Here is a 12,075-nt window from a genome sequence, read left to right on the forward strand (position 1 = left end):
TACTTTACCATTCTTGGTGTGCCATCACAAAATGGCTTCTTGCCTGTCTGACCATGGCAGGTGGATTTTAGGCAGGAAAACAATGGGGTAGATTTATCAAGATAACAAAATCTTCCCCCAAATCCCAATAGGCTCCCACTTACATCTCATTAGACAGATTTATGTCACATGGCCACCTGTAACTACAAGAAGTACTGGGAAATGAAATGTTTTGTTTTTAGCTGTGGGTACTGCTGCCTCATTCTTTTAGTAATGAAGAAGGCAACAAGAAATGTATATAATATTGGTTACTTAGACTGTCGGCAACACAAACCGTCTGTCGAACTAATCTGAAGTTTGACAGCACATAGGTTAAGCAACCAAACTCAAAAAAAAAAAAAAAAAAAGACTGAAACTTCAATAAGGTTTTAGTTACAATTTATAGGTAATAAGGTATGTACATCCATAATTCCTTTAATAGTGAGGAGGATGACTATGTTGATTTCCCCATAGCTCAATGTTTTTAATCATACTGTACAGCAATACGTTTTCAAAATATTTTTAAAATTCATTCGTTCTCCTCCATTTCTTCCATCACTCTCCTAAGATAGGCCTAAATTCAATAGTTTCCCACCCTTACAACTCCTACTCATTTCAAATTCACCTTCCAAATATCTTCTAGGAAGTTGAAAAACACAAATCTATGTGTTAGTCAAAGTTATGCTACCCATTTTTTTGTATAACTCCTCCATCAGAAAACAAGCCCTAGCTTATTCACTATCTGAACCAGGCTCTCCCTACCACTCCAGCCTGGATTCTTGTCTCCTCCTCCCACATATCTGACATTCACAAAATATCTTTAATAGTCATTCTACTCCATGGGATTTTTGCTGGGATTAAATAAGGTACACAGTCCAATATCTGGCATGCATTGTTACAATGATCCATGTCTTCCCAGTCTCTTCCCATGTAATGTTCCTGTGATCAAATCTCCCTTTCATATTTTCTCACGTTCATCAGATGAACTCTTTCATTAAGCAATAACAAACAAAACTAAGAGGAAACAAAATTGACTTTGTCTGATACCACCACTTCAAAGATGCCTTTCCTGCCTTTTGTCTGTGCTTTCATAAGATTGTGTAACTATGTCCATCATAGAATCCAGTTCCTCCTACTGAAAGTGTCTGTATGGATGTTTGTGCATTAAGTTAGCCTGTTGCTTGTATTTCTTTGAACGACTGTATTATCAGTGTTAGTAGACTGACTGGCACATAGTAGGTGCTTCATAAATGTTGACAAAAGTAATTAAATTATATATACAAGCTCTTTAATTACAGAGAAGGCTATCTCGTTTTTGTATTGTCAAAACCATTTCCTCTGTTAAACGTTTAAATTCACATGGAAATTAAATTTACCAATGAAGCAAGTTTTATCTCTTATAACACACTAAAGAAATTGCAAACCAAGAAAAACCAATTATTCAGAACTTCTTTAAAAAATGCAATATATAATAATTTGAGGGAGAAATGACATTGGGAAGTAAATGTTTAAAAAAAACTAAAAAGTGCTAGACTGGACTGAAATGGAATAGTGTTTTGTTTTGTGTTTTTTGTTCCTTAAGCTTGCCCTCAGGCTTACAGAATATGATGTCTCCTCAGTTCTTATTTTGGTCTTGCAGGAGCTAACGAATGTTTCCAGACTTCTATCTAGTTTTTATCACACTCCTATAATATGAGTATATAGTCCTTATTATGCTTCTACAAAATATAATTTAATGTATTGTATGCATGGGGTGAGCTGAGGATTCCCATAATTCTCTTCAAATCTTAAAACTGAGAGAGAGCCTATGTGCCCTCCCACCCCATTTAGCAAACACAGAAATTGGAGCTAAAAGTGTTACGTCACTTGCCCAAGATCACAAAGTACTAATGGCAGAGCTAGTACTAGAACTATGACATAAGACACAAATAACACTTTTTTGACAGGAACTCAGAAATAGATCCCAAATCCCATAGTGGAAGCTTTATTCTGTCAATTTGCCTATGCTGGAACTACATTTCCCACCATCCGCTTCTCTGTTATTTTCTAATCTGAGTTGGCAAAAACAGAAGTGCACAGAGATTTGGAAGGCAGAAGCAAAGAAGCATTAAACTTTGAAAGTCACCATGATTTGATGTATGGAAAGGAGATCCACGGGGAGAGCAGATCGCAACTCGTCCTCACTCGCTATTGCTTTCTCTCCAACTCCCCTTTCCACTGGCTAATCCTGCTGACCAACCCTGACCCCAGACCATAAAAAACAGTCTTCCACAAACGTGTCAACTCTTCCTTGTAGTCCCACTCTAGCAGCTGCTGTCCTTGGGTTTAGAAGGACTGCTAGTGACTTTTCTCTGATCCTCTAACTCATTACAGACCTTCATTTCCCAGTGACTCCTCTACCACTGTGGGTGCCAGTGTCCTACAATAAATTCCTTATTCCATGATGCTCATAGAACTTCTGCTTTCCTGGCTGAACTCTGCTATACACAGTTAACCCATTAATGCGCATATCTTGCATATCACCATTTTAAGAGAGAGAGAAAACAAAAAGGTATTGCTAAGTTGACATTTAGAAAGTATTAATTACAAAGCAAGAAACTGATCACATAAATTATTATATAGATTTACATATAAAGATCAAGCTTTAGTTCTCAAATAGAAGTTTTTGTACAATGATCACCTATGGTAAGATTTAATTTTTTTAAACTTTAATTTTTTTATGTTTATTTATTTATTTTGAGAGAGAGAGAGAGAGAGAGAGCACAAGCAAGGAAGGGGTAAAGAGAGAGCAAAAGAAAGAATCCCAAGCAGGCTCCATGCTGTCAGCGCAGAACCTGATGCGAGGTTCTATCCCACAAACTTGTGAGAACATAACCTGAGCCTAAATCAAGAGCTGGATGCTTAACCAACAGAGCCACCCAGGTGCCCCTAAAAAAGGTGTTTTTTTAAATGCTTATTTACTCTGAAAGAGCACACATGTGAATAAGGGAGAAGCAGAGAGACAGGGAGACAGAGAATCTCAAGCAGGCTCTGCACTGTCAGCCCAGAGCCCAACCCAGGGCTTGAAACCATGAACTGGTCAGATCATGACCTGAGCTAAAACCAAGAGTCAGATGCTGAAACCAAGAGTCAGATGCTCAACCAACTGAGCCAACCAGGAGCCACTGATGAGTAAAGCACACAAAGATTAGACCTGTTATTACATAAACACATTGATATAGTAAAATATCTAAGAAGGACTACAACAAAGAAGCCTCTTTAACCTGGTATTTTCCAACCTTATTTGTCAACAAAAAGATGTGTTTTTTTGTTTTGTTTTGTTTTGTTTTTTTATCAAGTGTGGACTATTAGTATTAATCAAACCAGTTTCCCAAACCACACTTTACTAGTTCAGGGAAAATAGCATTTTTTAAAATAGTAAGATTTTTTTTTTTTAATTTTTTTTCAACATTTTTTATTTATTTTTGGGACAGAGAGAGACACAGCATGAACGGGGGAGGGGCAGAGAGAGAGGGAGACACAGAATCGGAAACAGGCTCCAGGCTCCGAGCCATCAGCCCAGAGCCTGACGCGGGGCTCGAACTCACGGACCGCGAGATCGTGACCTGGCTGAAGTCGGACGCTTAACCGGCTGCGCCACCCAGGCGCCCCATAAAATAGTAAGATTTTAAATTATAACTTAAAGAAAGTATGTATTCTATCCCTTAGCATGAATAATACAAAGGAATTCCACTGGATTTTAATTGTAAAATTACTAGTGAGAAAGGCCTTGAAGGCCTTGTCCAGTTCTCGCCCACATAAACATGTTTTTTAATGGACTCAGTGAATAATGACCCATTGGTTGGCTGAATAAGTGGAAGAATGAATAAAGAACATCTCTATCCTGCAATTATTAGTACACAGCAGGATTACTGCTATTGAAAATGAGTCTGGTTCTCCTACCTCTTTCTATTATGTGCTGCCAATCCACACTCAGCCAGGCTGTTTCTGAAAAATGTTGGTATGAATACACCCTTCAATATTTCTTCCACACTGACTGTAAATATAATCTAGGCATAAATCATCAAAAGTAAATACCAGTGAACACTTTAATCCTTTATAATAAATCAGGGAAGTGGGGAGTCTATGCCTGATGATGAAGTTTTAGTGTAGGTCAAACCTGTGGTTTGCTGAGGAGGCAGCATTTGAGAAAACAGGGAGCATTTAGTTAAAGAATCAGAGTTTGACTATTGGGTAGGAATTGTTTCATCTATCTCTCTTGGTTATTCAGTAGCTCTGTTGTTTTATTTAAGTAAGCCAAATCAAATAGGAGCAAGTATTTTTTTCTGAATGCCTACCATCCCAAGGAGCTGAGCTAGATGCTAAATAAGATAGAAAACTGTATCAGAAAAATCTTTGGCCCCCAAATAATTTCTACACAGTAAGGTAGAAAAGATACATATGTCAACAATTTTAACACAAGGTAGAATCTGGTAAATATCACAGGTGAAGTATAGATTAAAGTTCTACCAAAGTTAAGAAGAGAAAGCAATTACTTCCAGATGGAGAGAACAGGAAAACCTTCTTAAAGTTGGTGGCACTTGAGCCAAATCTTGAAGAAAAGATCAGACTGAAAATTCTGAAAGATAGATTAATGAAACTAAGGAAGGCAAAGACATGGACATAGTATTACCAGATAAATCCAGAATGCTTAGATAAATTGAAATTTCAAATAAAAAAATCAATATAAGAATGCATCACACACTATTTAGGACATACCTATACCAAAAATTATTTGTTGTTTATCTACAATTCAAATTTAACTGAGGTTCCTTGCATTTCTGTTACATTTAGCAACTCTACCTGGAGAGAAAAATACATAGGATATGCTGGGGAAAAAGTGGGGTTGTGTTGGTGGATTGAATTGTGCCCCTCAAGTTGATATGTTGAAATCCTAGCCCCCAACAGCTCAGATTGTAACCCTATTTGAAAATAGTCTTTACAGGATATCAGGTTAAAATAAGGCCATTAGAGTGAGTCTCTAATCCAATATGACTGATGTCCTTTTAAAGAGGGAAATTTAGACATAGCAATGGACACACATTAAAGGAAGATAATGTGAAGATGGAAAAAGAGATTGAAATTATGTTTCCACACCTAAGGAATGCCTTGGGCTACCAGAAGCTGGAAAAGCAAGTCAGAGTTTCTCCCATGGGTTTTAAAGTGATCATGGCCCTGTTACCTGCTTGATTTTGGAATTCTAGCCTCCTGAACTATGAGACAATAATTTCTGTTGTTCTAAGCCACTTTGTTTGTGGTACTTTGTTACAGAAGCCTTAGGAATCCAGTTGGCTATAGCCAAAGGTAACTTCCAAAGGGTAAAGGTAGGAATTCTGTCAGCTAAGGTAAGACTATAGGGAGCCTGGAATCCCCAGGAAAAAGAGTCTAATATCCGTCTGTTTCCTGTGCATTCTAAAATGGGTGGCTCAGTCAGTTAAGCATCTGACTCTTGGTTTTGGCTCAGGTCATGATCTCAGGGTTCATGATTTCAATTCTGCATTAGGCTCCGTGCTGCCTGTGCAGAGACTGCTTGGCAGTCTCTCTCTCTCTCTCTGTCTCTCTCTGTCTCTCTCTGTCTCTCTCTCTCTCTCTCTGTCTCTCTCCCTCTCTCTGCCCCTCCTCTGCTTGTGCACATGTGAGTTTAAATAAACTTTAAAAAATAAATAAATAAGCAAATAAATAAAATGTAAAAAACAAAAGAAACAAAACTTAGACTGGTTTCTGTAGCATGACCATAAGGAAAGTTAAGCAATGGCTCAAACATATCTTATCTCCTAGAACATTCATTTTACTTTTTTTCTGGAAACAAAACAACACAAAAGAATATATTATGAAGCAAAACACAAAATTTATACAAATGTTTAGGTCAGAATAAGACTATAAACTCTTTGAAATAAATTTCAAGTTCTTTGCCCCTGCTTTTGTTTAGGGCCTCAAATCCTCAGAAATAACATTTTTATTCCTTTTTCACCCGAAACACATTGGTGAAAAAGTTTAAAAACAATATTTAATAGTGAAGATCCACACAAGTTTTAAAACAGATAATCTGTAAGCGTCCGACTTCGGCTCAGGTCATGATCTCACGGTCAGTGAGTTTGAGCCCCGCGTCGGGCTCTGTGCTGACAGTTCAGAGCCTGGAGCCTGTTTCAGATTCTGTGTCTCCCTCTCTCTGACCCTCCCCCATTCATGCTCTGTCTCTCTCTGTCTCAAAAATAAATAAACGTTAAAAAAAATTTAAACAGATAATCTGAAAAAAAATTTAGGTAAGACAAAACAGTACAAAATAATATATCTCTGTACTCAAGGTGTTTGCAATCAAATTGTATAAAAAGGTCACAAAAAGGAAATGTAGAGTTAAGTAATTATCAATTTGAGGTAATAAAAGAAATGTTAAACTAATTCACTATAAATTAACCAAATATTTTTTTTCTCTAGGATATTCAGTAATAGTATAATGATCAGAGAAAGAATGAGAAGGCATACTTTTTAGATGGTTCCAGAAAGAGAGAATAGATTTGGAAATGTGTAAATTCATTTCATTATTATTTTGAATTAAGCTACATAAAATTTCACTCAATAGTTTTTTAAATCTGCAACTACCTGTTAGTGCTTCAAAACAAGAAAACATATTTAATAATGGTTTCTGTAATTTTGATAATTCTGATAATGTGCTCTCACCAAAGGATGATGTACAAAACCTGCTCAAGTATATTCTTCAGCTCTGTATTCAAAACATTCTTAGTTATGGGGAAAACACCCCTTAAGAAACAGTTTTCAAGTAATAATGATGGCAGGTTGCTTAGATGAGCATCTTTGCCATGAAGACTGAGAGTTTTCTAGCGTAGGTGTATGATATCATCCAGTTTCCAAGACCCTGGACAGGTGACACTTAAATGAATCTCTTCACTCCCACTCTCAAAACTGAAAAAAATTAGTAACACCTCAAAGAAAATTTGGTTAATGGATCTACTGTGACTGAATAGCATTTAATCACACACATAACAAAAATATTTCTTTGAAGAATTTACATTCTATTTTGTACCAAAACTTAGGTATGGAAGCAGCCTAACTGTCCTTGGATTGATGAATGGATAAAGATGTAACACGCACACGCGCGCGCACGTGCACACACACACACACACACACACACACACACACTGAAATATTATCTGGCCACTAAAGGGAATGAAATCTTGCCATTGTAATGACATGGATGGAGTTAGAGAGTACAATGCTGACCAAAATAAGGCAGTCAGAGAAAGACAAATACCATATGATTTCACTCACATGTAGAATTTAAGAAACAAGACAAAGGAGCAAAGTGGGGGTGGGGGGAAGGAGAGAGCAAGACAAATCAAGACACAGACTCTTAATGACAGAGAACAAACTGATGATTACCAGTGGGGAGGTGGGTGGGGGGATGGGTGGAATAAGTGATGGGGATTAAGGAATATACTTGTGATGAGCACTGTGTGATGCATGGAATTATTGAATCACTATATTGTACGCCTGAATCTAATATAACACTGTATGTTAAGTAACTGGAATTAAAATAAAAACTTAAAAGCCAAAGAAAAAAAGGAGGAAAGAAAGACAATAGATAAAATAAAACTAAGAGCTAGTTCTTTGAAAAAACAAAAAAATTGACAAAACTTTATCTAGACTCATCAAGAAGAATAGAGAGAGGGGTGCCTGGGTGGCTCAGTTGGTTAAGTGTCTGACTTCAGCTCAGGTCTTGATCTCATGATTCGTGAGTCAAGCCCTGCTTTAGGCTCTGTACTGACATCTCAGAACCTGGAGCCTGAGTCAGATTCTGTCTCCCTCTCTCTCTGCCCCTCCCCTGCTCACATTCTCTCTCTCTCTCTCTCTCTCTCTCTCCCTCTCTCAAAAATAAACATTAATTATTTTTTTAATGAGAAGAAAGAATGAGAGGACTCAAGTAAAATCATAAATGAGAGAGAAGTTACAACTGATACCACAGAAATACAAATGATCATAAGAGACTACTATAAACAATTATACACCAACAAATTGAACAATCTAGAAGCAATTGATAAATTCCTAGAAATTTACAATCTTCTAAGATCAAATCATGAAGAAATAGAAAATCTGAATAGTCCTATTATTAATAAGAACATTGAATCAGTAATCAAAAAACTCCCAACAAACAAAAGCCCAGGACCAGTAGGCTTCATGAATAAATTCTACCAAACATTTAAAGAAGATTTAATACCTATTCTTCCCAAACTATTCCAAAAAACTGAAGAGGAGGGAAAGCTTCCAAACTTATTCTAGGAGTCCAGCATTACCCTGGTTTTAAAACCAGACAAGGATGGTACAAAAAGAGAAAATTACAAGCTACTATTTCTGATAAACATAGATGGAAAAATCTTCAACAACTGAATTCAACCAAACGTTAGCAAACTGAATTCAACCAAACGTTAAAAGGATCATACACCATGATCAAGTGGGATTTATTCCAGGGATGCAAGAATGGTCTAATATCCACAAATCAATCAACATGATACACCACATTAACAAAATGAAAAATTAAAATCATATAATCATTTCAATAGTACAGAAAAAGCATCTGACAAAATTCAACATCCATATAATAAAAACTCTCAATAAAGTGGGTGCAGAGGGAACATACCTCAACATAATAAAGACCACATATGACAAACCCAATATTATACTCAAAGGTGAAAAGCTGATCAAGAGCAAGACTTTTATTCAACATAGTATTGGAAGTGGTAGCCACAGCAATTAGGCAAGAAAAAGGACAAAAGGCATACAAATTAGAAAGGAAGAGGTAAAACTATTTGGATAACATACTACATATGGAAAACACTTTAAGACTCCACCAAAAACCTTTTAGAACTAGTATACAAATTTAGTTATAGCTGAAGTTATAGCATACAAAATTAATATAAAAGTCTGTTTTATTTTATTTTTATTAGAAAAATCTTCATTTGTATACATTAATAACAAACTATCAGAAAGAGAAATCAAGAAAACAATCCCAATTACAATTTCATCAAAAAGAATAAAATATCCAGAAATAACCTTAAGCCAGGATGTGAAAGAGCTACACACTAAAACCTATAAGGCACTGACAAAAGAAATTAATGATGACACGAATAAATGGAAAGATACAACATGCTCATGGATTGAAAGAATCAATATTGTTAAAATGTCCAAAAAACCCAAAGCAATCTACAGATTCAGTGCAATTCCTATCAACATTCCAATAGCATTTTTCATAAAAATAGAGCAAATTATACTAAAATTTGTATGGAAACACAAAATACCCCAAATAGCCAAAATAATCCTGAGAAAGAACAAAGCTATAAACATCACACTCCCTGATTTCAAACTATTGTTGATCTTTGAACAGGTAAGTGTTCTGGTCAACAGTAGGCTAACAGTAAAATTTTAAAGGGGTCAAAAGTTATAAAAAAAAAAATTAAAAAAAAAAAAAAGAGGTTAGAGTGGGAGAGAGCCAAAACATAAGAGACTGTTAAAAACTGAGAACAAACTGAGGGTTGATGGGGGGTGGGAGGGAGGGGAGGGTGGGTGATGGGTATTGAGGAGGGCACCTTTTGGGATGAGCACTGGGTGTTGTATGGAAACCAATTTGACAATAAATTTCATATATTAAAAAAAAAAGTTATACAAGGAGTTTCTACTGCACAGGAGGTCAGAACCCCTAACACTCACATTGTTCATGAGTCAACTGTATACTACAAAGCCATAGCAATCAAAACAGTATGCTATTATAAAAAAATATACATATAGATCAATGGAACAGATTAGAAAGTCCAGAAATAAAAGCACACATGTATGGTCAACTAATTTATGACAAAGGAGATGAGAATATACAATGGGGAAAGGAGAGTACCTTCAATAATGGGTGTTGGAAAAACTGCACAGTTACATACAAAAGAATGAAATTGGACCACTGTCTTACACCATATACAAAAATTAACTAAAAATAGATTTAAGACTTGAATATAACACCTGAAACCATAAAACTCCTAGAAGAAAACATTTGTGGGAAGTTCCTTGACATTGGTCTGACTGGCATTTTCTTGAATCTGTCTCTAAAGGCAAGGGAAACAAAAGCAAAAATAAACATATGGGAAGTGAAGGAAACAATCAGCAAAACACAAAGTCAACCTACTGAACAGGAGCAGATATTTGCAAATTATATACCCAATAGGGCAATAAGGGGTTGCAATAGGGCAATAAGGGGTTAGTTAACATCCAAAATACATAAAGAATCCATACAACTAAGCAACAACAACAACAACAACCAATCTGATTGAGAAATGGGCAGAGCACCTGAATAGGCTTTTTTCCAAAGAAGATATACAGATGGTCAACAGGCACATGAAAGGATGCTCAACATCACTAATCATCAAGGCAATCAAAACTACAATGAGGTATTATCCTACACTTGTCAGGCTGGCTATTATCAAAATGACAAGGAACAAGTGGTGGTAACGGCATGGAGATGTTTCTTTCACTGTGTTCCACAAAACACTGGTCTCCTGTGATGCTTCGATGCAAAATGGGTTCAGAGATCAAATATTTTTTATTCATATTTTCAAGTTTCTCTACAAGGAAGGAACTTCCCAATCAATATCAAAAGAAATTCTTTAGTTGCAGATAGAGGAATAGGTTAGGAAGTAGCTGTCGTTGAATGTTGGGCAAATGTAACCAAACATCTCAGAACTGATCATAGGCGTTTCAAAGCTAGTAAGAATTGGTGTGACTGATTCACAAGTTCTGAAGGGTATCTGTAAGGTTAGATATCAAAAGGTACTAGCTGCCTTTGAAGAGAAGCTATTTAACTTCCAGAAATATGTAATTAAATTAAGGAGGAGAATGAAAGCAAAAGTGTACTGAAATAAAAAATGCAGAACCAAATCCAAGAATTCTCTAGTGTAAGCCTGGATTATATTGTTAGTTCTACGGATGGTACAAATACAAGTTAAAATAATGAAGAACAGCATGTCATCATGATGTTATACATTAACTAGAGACCAGAAGTGTTTCAGAAGAAACTTCAGATGCTGTGTGTGAAAAAAATCTTAGCCTCAAACCAACAAAAAAATGAGGCATGCAGTGATAAATGTATGCTATAGTCATTTAGTTTTTAAAAAAACTATGTGTACATTGAATGGAACAGAATTTTTTTCTTTCTGTTTTTCTTTTAAATCTCTTCTCCCAAAGCTGTTTTTAAATTGATGATGTCTTAAAATGTACTGGCCTCCTGAATACTTTCATTCTCTATGTTCCTCAAGACTCCCAGCCATGCTCTGCTCAGAGGCTTAGCAGTTGCTGTAAGTAATATCCATGTGGAACACTGGAGTGTCTGACAGGCACAGGACTTGCCCCTTTTGCTCTATGGAGTGTTCCTTAACCATACTGTTTAAAAGTGCAGTTCTTCACCTTTGCCTCAGCACTCCCTAGCCGTATTCCCTGCTTTACTATTTTTCATAGCACTTCACTATCTGACTGTTACTTACTTATTTGTTGACTATCTCTTCCTACTACAAATTAGGCAGATATTTTTTTCTGCTCACTTTACTCTTGTATCTCCAATCCTTGTAATAGTGTCTAATACATGCTTCTTGAGGTCAACAAATATTTGTTGAATAAATAAATAAATAAATAAATAAGTGAATCTTGAAGTCCATGATATCTATAAGATGAGGTAATAAAATAGATTAGTCACCTAGAAATTCACAAGGCTCATCAGCAAATTAAATTCTCTGAAGCAATGCTATTTTTAAAAAGCTATTTAGGGGTGCCTGTGTGGCTCAGTTGGTCAAGCGTCTGGCTTCAGTTCAGGTCATGATCTCATGGTTTGTGAGTTCGAGCCACCCAGCAGGCTCTGTGCTGACAGCTCAGAGCCTGGAGCCTGCTTCTGATTCTGTCTCCCTCTCTCTATGCCCCGCCCCCACTCATGCTCTGTCTCTCTCAAAAATGAATAAACATTAAAAAAAATTT

The 12,075-nt window shown here is 36.3% G+C and overlaps 1 long non-coding RNA gene across 3 annotated transcripts in view; it reads right to left on the minus strand.

The window, feature by feature from the left end:
- The window catches only part of LOC147577305 (uncharacterized), a 740,585-nt gene that overhangs the window by 418,843 nt on the left and 309,667 nt on the right, over positions 1-12,075 (minus strand). The window lies entirely within an intron of this gene.

The sequence above is a fragment of the Puma concolor genome, chromosome C2 (genome assembly GCF_028749965.1).
Source record: "Puma concolor isolate L17-30 chromosome C2, mPumCon1.1.hap2, whole genome shotgun sequence".
NCBI lineage: Eukaryota > Metazoa > Chordata > Mammalia > Carnivora > Felidae > Puma > Puma concolor.